Source organism: Molossus molossus, unplaced genomic scaffold (genome assembly GCF_014108415.1).
Source record: "Molossus molossus isolate mMolMol1 unplaced genomic scaffold, mMolMol1.p scaffold_m16_p_1, whole genome shotgun sequence".
Classification (NCBI taxonomy): Eukaryota; Metazoa; Chordata; class Mammalia; order Chiroptera; family Molossidae; genus Molossus; species Molossus molossus.
This window is the reverse complement of record NW_023425344.1, coordinates 105276308-105281484: the sequence shown is the minus strand read 5'-3', so window position 1 is coordinate 105281484 and position 5177 is coordinate 105276308. Positions and strand designations below refer to the sequence as shown.

General features: G+C 42.7%; 1 non-coding gene across 1 annotated transcript; it reads left to right on the top strand.

The window, feature by feature from the left end:
• Nucleotides 1-4173: 4173 nt before the first annotated feature.
• Nucleotides 4174-4308, top strand: LOC118622484. The gene has a single exon (XR_004958065.1). It is a non-coding gene; the product is annotated as a small nucleolar RNA SNORA42/SNORA80 family (small nucleolar RNA).
• Nucleotides 4309-5177: the final 869 nt, after the last annotated feature.

The window sequence follows — 5177 nt, the reverse complement described above, 5'->3', positions numbered from 1 at the left end:
TTTTCGAGGATCAAATCTAGACAGTAGAAAATAACTTTTTAATAAAGCAGAAAAGGCATTTTATTTTATTTTTATGTGTTGCTCAGAGGTTGCTGATCTTTTTATTATTTCCACCAGAGTTCCACATTGTCAAAAATCAGTTTAAACAGCTTAATTTCTGCTGTAATTCAGCCACAAAAACTAAAAACAAACAAACAAAATCCCAGCAATTATTTATGTACCTCTTATATGTTAGCACTGGGGTGAATGAAAGAAGAGAAACCAGAAAATGAGAAGGGCATTTGTCTTCTAGAAACTTCCCTGGGAATGAACAGTACACACAGGAAATCACTTGAAATCTGAAACAGTAGAAACTTAGACACTAGGGCGGGTGGCAGGCAGGGCCGGTACCTTGTGGTGTGGGAATTCCAGAAGGAGAGATCAGGGAGCACCACAGTGGGAAATAAAGAGGGTCAGAATGAAGGTCTGGAAACCCACTCCTGAGCTCTGACCAGCCTCCTCCATAAAGAGGGCAGGGGGCTCACACCTATCCAGGAAGGCTGGTCTTGTGCCAACCAGGCCAGGGAGCAGAAATGCCATGTCATAGGCCTCATTACAGGACAGCCATCCCCCACAACAGATGCAACCCCACTCAAACAAGAGAGTTTGGGGACAAAGGAGACCTAAATCCCTTGGCCAGCCCCAATCCCCGCCCCTCTCGGCACTGCCTCTGCCTCAAGGGGCCAGGTGGCACCCAGGGCAATTCTACCATGCACCCCTGGGAACTGGCATTTTTAATCTGCTCAACTGCAAATGTGAAAACGTCTTACGTCCATCAGCCAGGCAGGCAGGGAGACAGCACAGACGGCCATATGCGCCAGTGTTGCTTAGCAGAAGCTGAGAAAGCACAACCCGAAAGCAACCTCCTGCAGAATGACGGGCGTTCACGAGGAAAGAAGCAAATGTGGCAGCACTTCTGGGTTTCTCTGCTTGGTCGTGATGGTGGGGTCCTGATGGCCAGGGGCTGCATGTCTCTTCTCCGTCTCCAAACTATTTCATACGAACCCTATCTACTCGCAAAGATTAGGACAATGCACATAAAGTGTTCATGCCTGATATCTGGCACATAGAAATTTCATTAATACTATTATGACAGTGTTGATTTCTATTATTTTCAGTCCCTTTATCTGGTATTTCTAGTTCCTCTACCCTTCTGGCAATGTTGCAAATCTGTGTCTTCTGAGATAAAAGGGAAGAAGTTTCAACCACACCACTGGCACATCAACGTCTCAACAACAAGTCAATAGGTGGCCTGAACACACCTGGAAAGCTGACAGATATTTCAATAAACCCAAGGATGTCACTTCCAGATGGCAATGCAGTCACATCACTTGGTTGACCCTCCTGTCACTCTACCTCGCCATGAGGACGCAGGAGGGGGCGTTTCCTGTGTTCTCTCTCAGCCTCCCACCTTTCCCACTTCCCCCAGGGCCTCCTCCCCGGTGCAGCCCCAGGCACAACAATCGGCCATTTGTTACAAAGGGTCTTCGGGAGGCAGAACAATGACCCCCTGAACATGCCGCCCCCCCCCCCCCCCCCCCCCATCCCTGGGACATGTGACTGTGTTATGTTCTATGGCGAAGAGGGATTAGGTCACAGACTGAATTGGGTTGTTAATCTGCTGATTTTAAGAAAGATTATTCCAGATGATACTAGTGGGCCCTAAGGTCACAAGGTTTTTAGAAGTGGAAGCAGGAGGAGAGACATGGAAGGAGATGGGACTAAGGGAGAATGGCAGGGGTGTAGTGTCGCAGGCGGCTGTGGAGATGGAGGAAGAGGCAGTAAAGCAAGGAATGTGGACGGTCTCCAGACATTGGAAAAGGCAAAGAAATAGATTGACCATTGAGCCTCCCGGAAGGAAGGAGCCCTGCTGACACCTTGATTTTAGTCCAGTGGGACCTGTGTCAGGCTTTCAACCTACAGACTGCAAGACAATAAATTTGTACTGTTTAAAGCTCCAAGTCTGAGGTCGTTTGCTATGGCAGCCACAGAAAACTAACACAGGGTCTTTCTGCTCATAATCTGATGACATTATTCTGCCTCTCAAGAGGTATTTGTTACAGAGGTGTCACACATGACTTTTCATGTATCCTGATGGAACAGGCTAAGCCCTATGCCCTGCGAATATGGGTACAAATTGTCATCACACATGAAACTCTCAATGAGAGCCTGCCCTAGGAAGACAGAATGACCAGGGACTTAGTGGAGCCTGAGTCGTGGGCATGTTCAGTTGTCCATAGCACCCATGTTCTGCCTCACAAACCCTTCAATTCTTCCCAACCTCGTCATCACCACAGACCCCATGGGCCCCAAGGCTTAGGAGATCATGTATGTGTGTATTTTCAGCTAATTTTCTTATTTTTATTCATTAGAGATACATATGACTTCCAACCAAAGCTTGTGATTAGCGTGAAGTAGCCAGAGCTCCCATAATGAGTTCACAGAATTCCAGGCAGAAACAAAGCCAGGAAGCTTTAGAAATCCCTCAGTCTGATCCTCAGTAAATGTTGGTCTTCTTTAATATTTAAAATACTTGGTGAAGCTCCATTACCACTTCTATGGCTTTGGAAAATGCCCTGGATTGAGAAACTAAACAATATGTTATCTGTGTGATGCTTTCAGATCCAGAACTTTAATCCTCAGTATCTAACTCCTTTCACCCAGTGTTATCTCCACGTGCCTCTCAGCTCTGTGGATGGGACACACTCTTTTCATTGTGTTGAGAGATTCACTTCAAGCTCAGCTTAGATTCTGACCTGTTCAGCGATGGTGACATCATTGTGAGCCTTGGGGACCTCATAATCTGATACAGAAGTGTCCTCCAGTCTGTCCCTGGGAAGGAATGTGCTGAAGACAAATTCCCTGGAATCTCTTTTTATGGACCAGATGCTCCCACTCCAAAAAGAGTTAAAGCACATGCTTCTGGCTCTCAGGAGTGTAAACTGTGGAAAACAGTTCGGCATTACCTACTGAGGTTAAAGACATACATACTTTATGACCCAGAAATTCCATTTCTAGGTTTATACTCTAAGCAATGTCCTCACCCGTGCATGAGAGATGAGTGCAGACTGCTCATCACGATATTATCCATAACAGTCCAAACTGGAAACACCTATGGGGCAATGTTTTCTAAAGCAGTGTGTTCATACAATGTAATGCATGAATGTTGCTACATGGGTGTATCATATATATTAGTGATGAATAAAAGAAAGCAGACACAAAGGAATGTTCTATGATTCCATTCACATAATATTCCAAAAGCAGATGAAGAGATAGTGTTTAAGTATTCAGACTTAGGAGACAAAATTATAAAGAAAAGGAAAGAAATAGTTACCACAGAAGTTTAATAGTCATTACTCCTTGGGGCCAGGAAAAGGAAGGTGGCTGGGAGGGGCCACAAGAGGGATCCTGGGCTCTCCCCACGTTTTATTTCCTCACAGTGGTGGTGCTTGTCTTGTGGAGAATTCCTGAGATTGTATTTGATTCATTTTTCTCTCTGTGTGCTATAGTTCATTCTTTTAAAAAGAAAGTTTAATTTTTTTATTCTGAACTACTTCCCTAAAAATAAATTCCTTACATGTGAACTGTTCTTAGTTTTGTTCTTCCACTATAACATATATTTGTAAGCCTAAGAGAACATTTGAAGAAAATCAGAAAAGTGGGGAAAATATCGCCTTTAATTCTTTCTCCCAAAGACAAACACTGTTAACATTTTGATTTTTCTCTATGAATAGCTTTGGATATTTTTATTTTTGATTGTAGATGACCATATTTATTCAAATCCATATTTTAATATTTTTCACTTAACATTATTTCATAAACATTTTCAAACTAATTACAAACACTCTGCATGATTATTTCAATTACAACATATTTCAACTTGAAAAGCACTTAGATAATTTCCTCTTTTTTCTCTGTAAATAGTGTTATGGCAAAATATTGTGTTTAGCTTTTTACATATTTCTAATTATTTCCTTAGAATTCATCCCTGAAAATGGAGTTTCTAGAGTCTAAAATAGTACCTTTCTAAGGCTCTTATCCAAAACATGTCCCTTTTCCAGAGTCAGAATTTAAAGAGCTTAATGAGTCTGAACTGGCTCCTCTTAAGTTGTTTCCAATAGCTCCTCCCAGAGCACGACAGTGGATTTATGTGGGGCCTTTCTCTGTGGGCCTCTCATAGTGCATTTACGTCGCAGTAAACAGCAGCCTCAAACTATTGCCCAGCTTCCTTACCTGTGGGCTGTGAGCCCTGACAGGGATGGTAAAGTGTGAAAAAAATAGCTCCTCCCAGAATTGGGTCAGTTGGTCTATTGCTCTCCCCAAACTGCTGCTCTAGTCCAATGACAACCTTCAAGTTGAGCTCATGTTCCTTTCTCTACCTTCCCACTGAGATGTACAGCTAGGGTGTACTTTGGTCATTCAGTCAGATTCTTTATTTAAAGGAGCAGACTCATCAGAATTCTCTATATGCTTAGTGCAGCAATTCCAGCAAAGTTTTAGAGTCCTCATTGGAAAATTAGAATGTTAATACCTATTTTTGAACAAATATGCAAGTATAAATGATATAATGCATAAGAAGTATTAAGTATAGTGTCTACCACATCACAGTCTGTCTACAGACACGAGCGCCCTTCCATCCTTTCCTTCTGGGACTCATTGTTTCCCTAGTGGTGAGAGGATCAACAACAAAAGAGAAAGAGGAAGTAAATATTCAGGAAACAAAAGAAGACTGTAGAAGTCATAACTTCCAAGTGTATTTTATGAGGCAGCACCATTTAGAGGCTGTAATTAGAGGGCTACTTATCCCAAACCTTGCATTCTCCTGGACTCTCACCACACCTGGGGGTCTTACTGTTTGAGTCATTCTTATAAGCCAAAGAATTATCACCAGAGTCTGAATCATTTGCTTCTTCATAGTTTTGTCTAGGGTAGTGTTTTTCCAAAAATGTTTATTAGCCCATTTTAGAATCAACTTGTATATTAGGACAAGCAAACTAGATGCCATGACAGTTCCCCGACCTCAGTTGCTTACCAGCATAAAGATGGAGTTGTTGCTCATTTTATAGTTCATTGTGCATTAGCAGGTTGTAAAGGTTGGTCTTCCCATGCAGGGGCGCAGGTTCTTTCCACCTAGTGTA